Genomic DNA, 14,641 nt, shown 5'->3' with positions numbered 1-14,641 from the left:
CTTCTGTCCGTGGAGGGGGCAGAGCCCTGGAGCAGCTGCCCAGGGAGAGTGTGGAGTCTCCATCTCTGTGGACATCCCAAAATCCTGTGTCAGCTGCTCCAGGTGACCCTGCCTGGGACCTGGGCGATCTCCAGAGGTCCCTTCCAACCCCACTGTGTGGGATTCTGGAATAACAGATGGGCTGAAGGTGCTGTAAGTGGCAACACCTCTGAAATGTCTGAATGTACAGCAAGCAATTATTCACCTCAAGGAGTGGGCAGTAACCATAAAAGCTGGACAGAGGAACTGGGTGGCTTTCATACAAACACTGAAACCTCTGAACCCAAGTGTTTGATCCTCATTTTCAAAAGGTCACGTTAATCCTCAGTGCAGGGACACGTGACACCGGAGTTGAGGCAAACAGCCCTAACAGGCATGGAAATCAATAAATTTCCAGAGTTGTGGGCCAGAGGCTGATGGGATCCTGTGCTGGGGGGAATGGCAACCAGTGCTGTGAGAACTGCCAATTCCAGCCAAGGAGAGGAGCCAGGGACCTGTGAGCTGGGCTGGTGAGACACAGGGATAATTCCTGCTCTGAAAAAGGTGGCCTTCAATATCACCTTCTAATCCCTCACCTGGCTTTCCAGAGGCACAGGGGAAGACAAGAGCACATGAAGTGCTCCTGTTGCTTTCTATGGGGGAAAAAAAAAAAAAAAAAAAAAAGAGCTTCTCTTGTTTTTTGTTGCAAACCAAAGCATTCGTTTATTTGAAATATCTGTCATTTTATCTCCACTGTTTCTGGGAGAACAGAGAGAGCAGCAGAGGAACAACCCAGCTGACTGCTTCATCAGAAGATGCTGTGGGATGCACAGGAAGGGAATCAGGCTCGTGTTCTGCTTCTGGAGAGGCAGATGGGGTCTGGGCTGGCCTAGAGGGAGACACCAGCTGTTAAAAGAGTGCTGGGGTCAGCTTCTGTGACATTACTTTGCTGTACACCAGCAGATCCTGATTTCTGAGCTGGAAATGCTCAAAGTTCTTAGTCTTTTACAGAACAATGAGCAGATAATTAGAGAAACCAGAAGCATTTTGAATAAGAGAAGCTTGTTATAAAAAGAGCTCGGCTCACTCCCTTTGAGCAGCTGACAGCCTCTGCAGATCACTAAATGGGGCTTTTTGATGCTGCTCTCTAAAACCCTGCTCTGCTTCCCTCAGCCTGGCTGACAGTGCAGACTCAATTAACCTTTGGTTAGACTAAAGGGTGCCACTGGTTTTATCCTGGGAATCTCTGCCTTGCTGGTAGACGTTCAAAAAACCAACATCCGCTTCCTAAAGCGCCTCCTGAGACAAGGACGTCTGCTCAGAGCACACATTCTCTGTGCTTCTCTCAAAGGCCACCCAGAAAAGGAAGCGGCACAAAGCGGAGCCAGGCTCGTGCCCCAAAGCAAAGGGAGGACCAGGTTCCCTGAGCTACAGCAAAACCCCTGGAGAAAAGCCTGCCAGGAGCATCCCCCCTCCCTGGTGTGGGTGCGCTCACACGTTCCTGCAGGCGTGCTCTCCTGCCAGCCCGCCGGCCAGACACATTTCTGGGAAGCATACTTGATTGTGCTGTGTGTCTAAATGCACCTTAGATAGGCAGAGAATATTAAATTGTGGCTGAAAAAAAAAAAAGGAAATACATCTGCAGCTATTTATGCTCACTGTTTGGACTCAGACTCTTGAAACTTGTCGTGTTAAAATGCTGAACACGAAAACAAGAATTCTTCAGAAAAGAACTTCAACTCTTCCTGCAGGGGGCTGACTCTACCAGCTCAGGAAAAGTTGCAAGATTTTGGAAGCCCACCTTTAAGAAATACTATTTTTGTTCATATTTTGCCAAAACGGCGCAAGCAAGCCTGGCAGCAACCTCTGCTGTTTTGAAAGAGTCTGAGGTGGAATTTCACCTCCCCAGCCTCAGCAGCCAGGCAGGGAGTGAAGGACTGACAGACACCTCATGTCACAGCCAACACGGTGTTGTGCTAGAACACTCTCATGAATTTTAAAGAGCTTTTTCCGAAAATCAAGGCGGTGGTTTATAGCTAAAAATATATCAATCCAAATTAAATATTTGCATGACAAGGGTGACTTTAATTAAAAACCTTTGGCACAATTTAAATCGCATCCATGAAAAAGAGTCATTGCAGAATGAAATGACTCAGAGCAACTAAGCCTTCCATTTCAGGGTAATTGGAAGGGAATGTCTGGGGCATCGCTCCTTGCAGTGATTTTATACCCCTGAAAAAAGCTGATTGTGAGATCCTTTTAATAAACACTGAGGCAGCTGAGCCCAAACTGATACAACGATTCTGAAAAGCCATAATTTCTACCGGCTAAAAACGAAAATTGTTTTGATCAGGTACGGATGGGTCTGGATAAAAAAAGCCCCCAGGTGCAATGGAAGCTGTTCCCAGGATGTCTGCAGGATGTTCAGGAGCTCAGCTGTAGGGAACATGCACAAGTTCCTTTCTCTTCACTCACTCTCTCCCCGGGCAAAGGAGGTTTGAGCATCCTGCATTTCCCAGCTGTCCCTCCAGTGCTGCTCTTCCCGGCAGCCTGGGCAGTGCCTGGGAGTGAGCACACACCTCATTTCCTCCCTCCAGATCCGTCAGAGCTCGCTGAAAATGTGGGCAGAGACACTGAGCACAAACCACAGGCAGGCCTGACCTACACCTGTCTGCCTGAACTGTGCCTTGCAGCCGACAGACATCGCCCTGAGAGACAACACACGTGTACTTGGGGCCAAAAGCTGGGGCTTGGAAGAACTGCAAAGCTGCTGTTCTTCACTATAATCCCCTCTGCCACTGCAAACCTGTGCGGTGGATGTGCATGGAATGGAGCAGCAGCCAAGGAGCTGCTGCAGCTAAAATCATGATACCAAAAACTGTGGGGTGTGTGAGAGGTCGGAGAGGACCCTGCTCGAGTTTGCTGAGTCTCAAGAAAGAGTTTAGTGGGTTTCTATACCTCAGCCATGTATTAGGAAGGGTTTTTCCCTTTCCTCCCACTTTACAAGCTCCCGAGTGCTGGGGGAGATGCAGGCTGGGATCCTGCACCCAGTACAACCACGACAGAAGGGAATTCTCCTGATCTTCCCTTCTCCTTGGGGCCAGAGCTCCACATTCCCATCCCTGGCCTCCTAAGGCTTGACAGTATTTCAGAGGAACACCCAGATTTAAGACCTGGGCACAGAGGATCAGAGGAACACTCGGGTTTAGGATTTGAGCTGGGCACAAAGGCTGAGAGGAATACTCGGGTTTAGGATTTGAGCTCAGTACAGAGGCTCAGAGGAACACCCGGGTTTAGGATTTGAGGCAGGCACAGAAGCTCAGAGGAACGCTCGGGTTTAGGTTTTGAGCCGGGCACAGAGACCGAGAAGAACAAGCCACCTCCGACAGCACAGGACATGGAATACAAGGCACAGCACGTTGCTGCATCCCAAGGAATAACCCAGACTCTCCAGAATGCGAATCAGGCAAGAAAAGAAGATCCTGCTGCTGTCAAGACTTTGTCTGCAGCATGTGTGACTGCAAGGGGTTGTAATTATTAAACATTTTTATTTCACCTTCCCCAAGTGCTGAAGCCCTTCCTGCCCGAGCAGCTGCTGCAGCTCCACAGCACAAATTTCAACAAATTTCATTCACAGGGCAAATTTGAGCTCGGCAGCAGCTGAGGAGCCACAGGGCTGTCAGAAATGTGTCCATGTGTTCGCCAGGCTCTGCATGCACTCAGCGACTCGAGGGTGGGGTGTGTGCAGAGCCCTGACATACACACAGGGTGTGCCGGCATTTCCCAGCTCTTTCAGTCTCTCCTGAGTGATGCTCCACACCCCTCAGCATCTTTGTGGCCTCCACTGGACTCCAGGAGCTCATTGTTAATTATGCGGCACTTTACAGCTAATCCAAGCAAGAAAACAAACAAATAAACAAACAAACAAAAAAAACCAAAAAAAAACCCAAAAAAACCAAAAAAACCCCAAAAAAAACCCCACCTTGTTCCCCCCCCCCCCCAAATAAAGATATCTTCACTTCTCAGAGCTGACAGCTGCCCTCCACAGCTCTCTGTTGGCCACACTCCTTCTCTGCTCCCGTGCTTTTTGGGCTGCCCTGGTTCCTTGGGAAGAGGAATGGTCAGAGCTGCCTCCCCTGACATGCAGGAGGGGGTGGCTGTGGAATGCCAGGGGAAGGAAAGCGGCTGGGCATTTTCGGAAGTGAACCAAGTGAGCATCCTTCAGTGAGCACCTCGCAATCCCTCCCGTTAAAGGGATTTCCCTGCAGCTGGAGACAAAACTTTTTGGCATGGTTGCGCCTTTCCTGATGTCACACAAAAATAAACACAGCACCAAATCAGAGCTGTAGGCCACGGGACATTTTACATCCTTTGAACAGGACAGAGAGTTGGAAATGCGACTATTATGACTTTACCTTCAGGAGTTTGGAAGTTTATAATGTTATTCCTTCCTTTCCTGCGAGTGTCCTCCCATTCCTAGATGTTTCCCTTATTCCCCCTCCCCTGCCCACTGGCAAGCTCCAGTTGTGGCTGCATTTTGGGATTTGGGGATTGATTACCTGCATATCCCTTATAAATCATCCAGGCCTGCTGAAGACCCAACATTTTCAAAAGCAGGACAACAGGTTTTTCCTTTTTGCTAAATGTTGAGGCTCAGGTTTGACAAATAATCTCTTCCAGGGAATGCAGTTAGCCATTGGAAAAGCCACATTTCTTCTGAGTGACAGCACATTACTCGGAGAAAAACCAGTATAAATGCATATGCAGATCATGCAGCAATTTCGGCCCGTTGGCCTCTGAATTTGCTGACCCAGCCACCCACTTATGGGAAGTGACATCTAATAATTTGTCAATTTTTTTACTTTCTGGTTGTCCGTCCAGACTTTTTTTTTGATGTGTGGGTAAGATGTGTCCTTGAAAGCAGCCAGGAGACACAAGGCGAAAACTCAACACAGGAATTAAAAATGTTTCTGTTGCTTGATCAGCTCTCTTTTGTTCTCACACGTGCACAGAGGTGCTGTAGCTCTGCAGTCCTGCTTGTGTGGAGAAGCAAATACCGGCTTGTTAATGGGAAAACGTTGCTAATTCTAGACTGGAAACTCTCAGAATCTGCGGTCCCAAAATTCCTGCACGCGAGGGGCGTGAGAAGGAGACTCTCAGCACACGAGCCCTGCAGAATTCCCAGACATTTGTGAATTCTGACACCCGTGCAGGTTGTATTTGTATTTGAAATGCCAGCTGTAGGAGTCTGAACAGCACACACACACTTACAAAGCCAGAGAGTGATCAGCCTAAGGCAGTTTGGAGAAAAAGGAATATCCTGCCATGCTTTTGCCTCGGATTGTAGCAGGTCAAAGGCTGAACTTACTGGAAGAAAACTGGGGCACTGTCCAAGTTTTTCCTTTTTCTTTTTTTTATGCTGCTCCTTTGTTCGGCTAAGGGATGCTGGACAGAGCAAAAAGACAATGAAGGGATTTTAGAACGATCCCAGATGCATCTCAAAAAAAAAAAAAAAAAGAAGAATCAAAGGCTAATTCAGAGCTTTTGGGGAAAAACAAAAAGGGATACATCTTTTTGTATTCATGAATCACAACTGCAAAGGAATTGGGAAAGCAAAAGGATCTGACAATAGACTGGAGATCCTTATCAGCTACTAAGTCAGATGAGCTCGTTTTTTTCCCGTTGTTAATTAAATATTTACAATTTCACACTCTAGGACAAAGCTTTGACCCAAGAAACAAGGATGCAGCCAAAGGCAGACTCGGTAAAATGAAGACACAAGTGTGAAAAAAAAAAAAAATCCTCCATTCCCCTCCTGCAGAAGTCAGGAAGCGGACTCGGGATGGACGTGGCTGATTCCAGGGACTGAATTTCCAGCAGCTAACCTGATTTTCCGAGGCTGTGCTGTACATGGATTTGTGCAGGAGGGGCTGAGGGGGCACTGAGGTGCCTGGAGCTCCCATCTTGATGAACACTGAGAACAAGGAAGGCAGCTCACACATCTGGGGGAGATCATCTCACCTGCACATCCTGCCTGGGAAGCAGAAACCCCGCCGCTCCCACCCCTGGCAGCTGCAGGGGTGGATATCGCACCCCCTGGGACAAACGGGGACATTTTGCATCTCCCTCTTTGCTCTGTCTTTTCAGATGTTCTGGAGCACGGGACTCCCAAACCTCTCTTGATTCTGTGGGTCCTTAACTCGCTGAAAGTCACCGAGAGTCGGGAGACTGCAGACACAAAAACAGAGCTGCAGACTGCGAGCCTGAAACAAGGGCTCTAAAACCACCAACCCCAGAAATCAAGAGGTTCCCTTGCTTCACCTAAACACAAGAATGATGGCGCAGTCTGGGGAAGTCTGGCTGACCGGCGTTCCCCAGGGCAAACCACGCTGGAAAAAGAACTTGGAGCCCCTAAGTGATGCTGGGGTCTGCCCAAAAGGAATGTGACCTTCCCGGGTGAGGCAGCTCCTGCCAGGGACCGCTGGGACCTTCCACGAGACACGTGCATCTCATGACTGGGCAGAGGATGAGTGCAACGAATCTTTTGCAATTTTTTAAGGTCACAGAGGTCTTTTTATGCTATGTAGCAGTGCCTGCTCCATGCCAGAGAGAATTACCTATCCTACCTGAGTAGGAAGGAGCTGGTACGGCTTAGAAAACAGCTTTAAATCAAAATAAACACCGAGTCGTTAAAATGCTACGATGAATTAAGAAATTATTTGCTTTAATACGTTGACTTTTGTGGTTTGCTGAATCAGGAGCTGTTGTAGTCTCCGTGGAAAAACAAGCTCCGTTTGCCAACCTTTGTATTTGCGCGCAAAAATATTGGAAAGGGACCAGGACGCCGTCTGCCTGTAAAACAGCTTTTTCTCATTCTGAAGTTTTACAAATGAAATACGTTATCCTGACACCTCTAGCATTTATCCAGGTAACGGGTCCTGCCTTAGTAACGTTCCTTGCTCAGCCATAAATTCAGGACAACGCCGCTGAAGGCAAATCCATTTCTGCCGGGGGAGAGCCTGGGCTCAGAGCTGACCCTGTGGTGGTGCCACGGGCAGGGAGATTGCTCTGGGGAAGGGACACAGCTCTTCCCTGCCTGGCTTCCATCCCTGGGAATGCACAGGAACGGGGCTGCTGTCTCATTTGAGCCAGCCCATCATCCCGGGCGCCGATCAGGGCTTTTTCTTCTCTCTTCTCCCTGCTCCCTCCCATTCCCATCTCAGCACACGTATGACTGCACTTGTCACTCCAAAGCCACTACAGAGGAGCTCCCGAGGCAGGCCCTGAGGCTGCTCCCAAAACCTGGAGTCCGCAGCCTGAAATAAAACTGCCTGCGTGTGTGGATCCATCTGGACATCCCCAGCTTGATCCCTGCCACGGGCCTTGAAAAAGCAGGGAGACAGAGGCACCTGGTGCTCCCCCTGCCACGTGCTCCACGGGAAAACAACTTCCAAAGGTGGGATCTCAGCTGGGATCCAGGCATTATTTCTGCCTAGGTCTGCAGTGCTCCCCTCTGCTCACACAGCCCTGCTCTCCGGGGACTGCTTTGGTTCAAAACCTCGAACGCACATCTGCCCACAGCCTCCACACTACAAAAAAAGCGACCGGATCCCATCCTGAGGCTGTTGGGGTTAGAACTAAAAAAAAGCCCGCAGCTTTTCCTGGCATAAGTTACAGCGCAGGGGAAAAGGCATTGTTCAGCACTAAGCATCAGCCTCATTCGCTCCACTAATTACAAACAAAGAGTAGAAACCTGGTAGAAATCATCGAGTTATCAGTTAGGAAGTGGAGATCTTGTTTCACGGCACAGGCTTTGCTGCCTGCTAGGCTTAAGGAACTGGGCGCTGTGCGTGAGAAGAGTCGAGTCAATGCACTGTTATTAATTGCACCTTTTACAGGAGCGCTTAGACAATGCATTGGAATAATTATTTCCCGTGAAGCAGCATTTAACGTGCCTCTTTTGTGCTGGGAAAGCTCACTGACAGCAGGCCACCAGGGCTCCTCACAGCAGCAGCGTTTCTCTGAAACAGCAGAAGGAATTATTTTTAAAAGGGCAGCTGGAGGAGGGAACCATCCCCTCCTTTTGTGCTTTGAGGCCCACTCAGCAAACATTCAGCCACATATTCAAGCCCATGCTTGCTCCTGGAGTGTGCCATGGCTAAACCAGGGTGGGTCCAGCTCCCGGGACCCCCTCTGTGTCTCCAGGAGAAAATCCTGTCCTGCTCCAACCCATCCTGAGACTGAAAGCAGCGAGACTTACACGCCAAGCCCCAAAGCTGCGAGTATTTTTGAAACACATGGTAAGATTAAAACTCCTTTTCTTTCCCTTTCCACACAGAGAACGTGTAGCTGGAACATATATATGTATATGCAACATTATAAAATTTATATTTTATAAATTATGAAGGGCCTGTGAGCAGGGGTGAATGACAGCAGGATCAGTGCCAGTGAGCTGGGACTCCCAGCAAGTTGCACGCCCTTCTCATCTCCCAGGGGCTGGAAGAGTTTCACTGCCCAGACTCACTGTAGGAACAGTGGGGACTGCCCTGGCACCTGGGGTCCTGCACTAGGGAGGTGTTTGTGCTGCATGAACTCACTCAAGTGGCTACTGAGGCGCTCTGGAGTATCCACAGCAAATGAAAGGCTCGAGTGCCAGCTGTGCTGGATTCAAAGGGAAGGTACAGCTCAGGGTGCTCTTGCCAGCTCCTGTATAGCTGTGCCTTCTCAAAGAACCTGATTTCAGAAAAGAGCAAAATAAATCTGTGATGTCTTCCCCTTTTCAACAGCGTGACGTTCGCATCTCTCCATCTTCCCACGCGTATCTAAAGGGGGCTGTAAAACCAGCCTTCATTTTAAAGGCACCTTGCTGGTTTGGGCTTTTTGCTGGAGTGTTGCCTTTGGGTGGATCCCCTTTGCTCTAGTCCACTTTTTAAAGCACGGCCTCACCAGTGCTTGAGGGCATGGCAAGAAGGGTCCCAGGCTCACGCTCCATTCCGATTCCCTCCACATCTGCATGTACAATAAAAACACGTCTACTGTTGGAGGGATGCAACAAGAAATCACTCCTGGGGATGTCAAACTCAAGTTTCAGGTCAGTGCTGAACCATTTCAGGAAGACACTTTTGCTTTAGTTACTGCAAACAAAACGCTGTGCAGGATTTCAATGTCTCCTCTTGTGCCTTTTTTTTTTTCTTTTTTGCTATTTACAGTTGGGAGCAGGTAGAACTCACCCTATCCTCTCTGACAAATCCCCCTGGTAGCTGATGGCACAGCTTAAAGGCATTTGGTTCGGCTGTGTAAAATTATGCCCGTAGCTGCGCCATCTGCGAAGGAAACATTTGCACACGGGCTGTTTCTTCCACTTGGAATGCTAAAACTCACTTCCAGATGGAAAATGCCTTTGCCATATAAAGCTCTGACCCGTCCAAGCAGTGCTTTCATTGTCCTGTACAGAAAGCAGCCAAGAGAGAACAAAAACACCCCTCTGAGGGCATTTGGCCAGCACCAGAGAGACACTGAGAGCTGAACCCTCATTTTCATCCCTCATTATCCCAAGGAGCTGCAGTGCTGAAGGACCTTACAGCATCAAGAGCTCCCAGTCCCTTCTTCTGCTCCTGCTGGGACCTGAAGCACACACTGGAAGAAAGACTGCCCCAGCAAAAGCACAGCAATGCAGCCTGCAATTATCCCTCCCCATTCCAGCCACCTGCATTTTAGGGTCTGAAGAACTCAATTGCGATCGGAGCCTCATTCCAACTGCGCACTTGAGCACGGCTCCGCAGGCACGGAGGAGCAATGGGAAGAGAGGGAACATGGCTGCAAAGCCGCTCTCTGCATCATCCTCTGTGACAGCAGCGTTGAGGAGATCTCAGTGGAGAGCGTGGAGGGCTGGAATTACCTGACACGCAAATGTTGCGTGAGAGCCCCTGGACGAGGGAAAGCCCTCCCAGGCCTGTCAAGGAGGACAAGAGCAGAGCTGGGGCAGCACAGAAGCGATGGGGATCGATGTCGGCGGTGCTGGGGAGCTCCAGATGGAGGGGAAGAGCCTCGGCCCTGCACGGAAAACACGGGAGCGATCCCCGGAGCATCCCAGCACGGCGACTGAGAATTACGACCAAAAAGTCAACGGGCAATTCCGAGGCTGGGAGAAAGGCAGGACGCGGACGAGCAGGATTGTGCCTTCCCAGGGGTGGAGAACGCGGGATTCTCAGGGCAAGGATGGGCTGGAACAGAGACACGGCGCAGCGATGGCAAAGCCTAGCTCAACAAGGACAGGGCCACCCCAGCACAGACAAAACGGGGAAGCAGTCACAGATGGAGCAGACGTGCCTGTGTGCACGGTGCTGTGCGCGGTGCCGCAGCTCCCAGGCACGCTGAGCAGGAGAAACGAGGCTTGAAAGCCATGGAATGAACCAAGCGACAGCTCAGGGAACTGGGATCATCAGGCCGGGTCTGGCTTCAGGGAGGAAAAGAAGGATTTGAGGAGTGTTTGGAATCAAAAGAGGCAAATGCTCTATGTGTGTACTGGTGTGGCTGGGATGGAGCTGGATTCTGTCTTTGGCTTTGTGCTGACAAAGACCCAGTACCCGTCAGGACAGGGCCTCTTGCAGACAGTGTTAATTTACACGCTGTCAGGGATTGCTTCTTCAATTAATTGGCCCCAAAACCCACAAAGGAAAAGGCACTAATGATTTAGTTTCAAGCAGAGTATGTGACCTGTTTCAAGATGCAGCCACTGAACTTTTTCTTGGCGGAGGAGGCCATAAAGTATTCAAATCTGACCTTTTGGGAGGCGGAAAAGTCAAAACACAAATCCAAGATAATAACATTTAACTTAAGAAGCGGAATTACAGTCGGGGGAGGGAGGGAAAAAAAAAGATTGAGAAGCCAGTGAAATGAGCCACTGGAAAGCTAAATGTTTAAAGTGGTCTAAAGACCACTTGGGGACATGACCATATTCCAGGCTGGGAATAACATTTTAAAAAAGATTTCCAGAGCGGGGGGGAGATGTGGGGAACCCCACCGCAAATGCATCCCTAGCAGGAATGATTCACAGTTTGTTGGGGAAGGAATTCAAAAACCCGTGTTCAGAAATGGGAGTTTCATCAGTGTTTGGAAAATAATTAATCAATTAATGAATTCTTGGCATCCAGCAGGGGCAATTCCAGAGAAGCTCCAGAGCTTTGGAACTTTCCCTGGAGGGCCACGGTGAGAGCAGGGAGAGGCACCGAATGACTCCAGCCAGGAGAAGATTCCAAAGGGACAGACACGCAGCAGATCCCTGCTCCCTGAAGTGTCCTTGAGGCCAGAGCAAGAGACAGGGATGTATGCAAAGTCACTTAAAACAAATACAGAAATTAATTCTGGGCAGGAGAAATTCAGGAATTTCAAAGAAAACCCCTAAACTCCTCCAGTTTCTGTGTTGGGAAATTACTCAGAACAAGGATAAAGACAATTCTCTACATGAATAAACGGATATCGGGCACAAATCCTCCTGGCTTCTGTGCAGGGAAGAAATGCCTCATGAGTTTGTGAGATTCTTTTCAAATCAGCAATAACTGTAACACCACATAACAAAAGATAGATGACTTTTCGTCTTTTTTTGATTTTTTCTAGTTGGCTGGCAGAGAATCTGAATGTCTGCACATTTCTGATTTAATTTGGAACTGTTTCTAAAACAGCTCAGCATTTTAGAACTGCCCCAGAGTACACCAAGCTGGCAACAAAACCCTGACACATCACAAGCAAACATATGTCTGCTCTGAAAAACACAGCCCACGTCTCCCCAAACTGGCACTGGAGGGATGGCAGTGTCTGTTGGGAAACACAAGGAATAAGGAACCTCAGGATTTGCAATCCTTAAAGTTTTTTTGTGATAAACTTAGAATTCATCACCAATTTAACCCTCTCTTTTTTTTTTTGTTTTATCCCCCCCAACCAAGTACGCTACCTAATTATTTAGTTTTAGTATCTTTTTGCTCTAGACTTTGATTTTATTTTATTTGTATGTCTCAAGCTCTCTTCTGGTCTTTCCTTATTCCAGGAGGTCGGAAAATTCCTGTTGTTGCCAAACTTTCCTGAAGTTTTTGTTTTTTGGGGTTTTTTTTGGGTTTTTTTTTTTTCCCCCCCTCCAAGGAGATGCAGATTGTAGCAGACTCATTGTTTTAACTTGCGGACCCTATAATTCCAAATCAAACCTAAGTAGACTATTTCATCAGGGGAAAACAGGAACATTGCTCAAAAAAAAATAAAAAGCCAAAAGAATAATGGCAAAGCCAACAAATAGTTTCGTAAGGGGCTTTAAATGTTTACTCCAGCGTGTTCTGATTGTGCTAGGAGCAGTAAAACGTAAATTAAATTAGTACTCAAGCTTATCATTAGGAAACAAGCCTCTTTTTTTTTTTTTTTTAGAGACAAGGAGAAAGCACCATAAATTAAGCCCGATGTGGGTTAGGCTCACACGTTACATAAACCCCTAATCCACATTAAAGCCCTTTTAAGTAACGTATGGGCCATAATAATTTCCAGTGTTCCCTGCTCCTTAAGGATAACAAGGTCTTAACTCAGGGGGCCCCGGGAGCTCCTGGGAGGGCCGAAGCCGGAATTTTCCCATCAGGATCCCAATAGCCCAGCAGAGAGCCTGGGATTCTCAATTCCTACGATCGGTGTTGGGGCACCAGGAATGGGGAATCCAAGCCAAGACCACGGAATCGTGGGGTCACAGATGCTTTGGGTTGGCTGGGACACCTCCTGCTGTCCCAGGCTGCTCCAGCCTGGCCTCGGGCTCTTCCAGGGATCCAGGGGCAGCCACAGCCGCTCTGGGCACCCTGTGCCAGGGCTTTTCCATCCTCCCGGGGAACGGCTCCTGCCCGATATCCCATCTAAACCCAGTCCGTGCCAGTTTGAAGCCGTTCCCCCTCTGGGCTCTCTCCAGCAGCTCCGCGTCCTCCCGCTGCTGTGACCCAGGGGTCTCACCTGGGCTCAGGGGCAGAGGGGCAGAAACCCCCTCCCCTGCTGCCCACGGGGTTGCTGCTTTCCTCTGCGTTATAAAATAAAGGTTTATTGTGTGAGAATGCTCCTGGAGCATCTCCCAGCAGCTCAGATTTATGTCCTCTAGATCAGAGCCTTTGTTTCACAAACAGCACTTCATGAGAGAGTACCCAATTAATTGCTCACTTTCTAAGCATTCGGGAAATCATTAATTTGCAGGAGCTCGGAACAACAAAGCAATATTCATGCTTAGTGTAATCCCACTAATGATGGGAGCAGGTCTCAGCTCTGCCCTGTTCCACTATTCAGACCACCCGCTCTCCTTCCACTGATTCTGTTGCACCTCTCAGACCTTCTCTCATGGCCGAGCAGCCTCTTGGAAGCAGCCTCTCATCAAGGCAGAACTAAGACGAACGGAGCGACCACCATCCCTCACCAGTGCTGGGATTCACTTCAAATGCTGAAATATTTGCCAAGTGCAGCTCTAACCAAGCTTTTTTTTTTCTCCCCTGAAGCTTTTAAGGGACATTGAGGAGCATCACTGAAACATCGAACGTGTCCCTGCAGAGAGGAGAGGCCAGGTGTTTGCTCTGTGTTCTATGAAAGGGCTCTGAAAATACAGAATGGGAGCTCCGCACTGACATGTTGAGCTCTGCAGAGAAGAGCTGGCCTTTTTTATTCACCCACAAAGGGCCAGGCCCCCCACCTACAGGGCTGCACAAACCAGAATAACAGTAATAATAGTCATGAATGAAGATAGAAAATATAGGCCAGAACCTGGCATTAACTGAACTCTAAAAGCTGCTGCACTGACTGCAGTCCAGACAAAAGAGATGAAATCTGGTCACACTGCTGAGGAAAGGCAGAAGGCCTCCAGGCACAAAGCTGATTTTTGCCCTTTGTTGGTATTTAGCTCACCTAAAGGGAAGATGGAGGTTTAAAAGCCATTATTCTTAAACGGGGAAATGATGCATTTCTTTTCTTCCCCCCCAACAATCTGTTCTAATCTCGTTCACTTCGCTGAGAACACGGTGACACATCGGGGAGGGCTGTGCGGCGATGACTTTCCTGAACGGAAAGGAAATGTCACACAGGATTTTTCTGCCAGCACACGTGGCATTTTCCTGCCCTCCCCCAGCAGAAAATGCAGTAAGTTCGCAGGTGTCAGCCTTGGCCACATCTTCCCAGGAATGCTGGGTTCCTCCAGCATCACCTCGAGCAGGGACCTCCTCTTCCTCCTTTCCAAAGCATAAATAAACTCAGCCTCAGCTAGTGCAAAATTCTGGCCAGAGGGTCTTTATGTAACAGGGATTACATATGCACAAAAAAGGCCTTTTTAAATTTTTTTTTTTTCTTATTTCCCCTCTAAGGTAGTCCCCAGCACCCTCCTCCCTTCCTCTGTCACCTCAGGGCTCCCCGTGGGAACACAGCCCTCCCTACAGAAATATCAGGTGCCCCCAAAGAAGAAGTTCCTGTACAGACACTCTGTAAAAACCCCGTTCTCCTTTTCCTTCCGTCCCCTGCTAGTCTCTCGGAAAAAAAACAAACAAAAAAAACAACAAAACAGACTCTGATGTGCCTGAGCCACTGCATCCACTGCCCTAAAGTATTCCTAACTGCTGAACCAAACTGA

Source organism: Cinclus cinclus, chromosome 2, assembly GCF_963662255.1.
Source record: "Cinclus cinclus chromosome 2, bCinCin1.1, whole genome shotgun sequence".
In the NCBI taxonomy this organism is placed as follows: Eukaryota; Metazoa; Chordata; class Aves; order Passeriformes; family Cinclidae; genus Cinclus; species Cinclus cinclus.
This window is presented reverse-complemented; position numbering follows the sequence as displayed.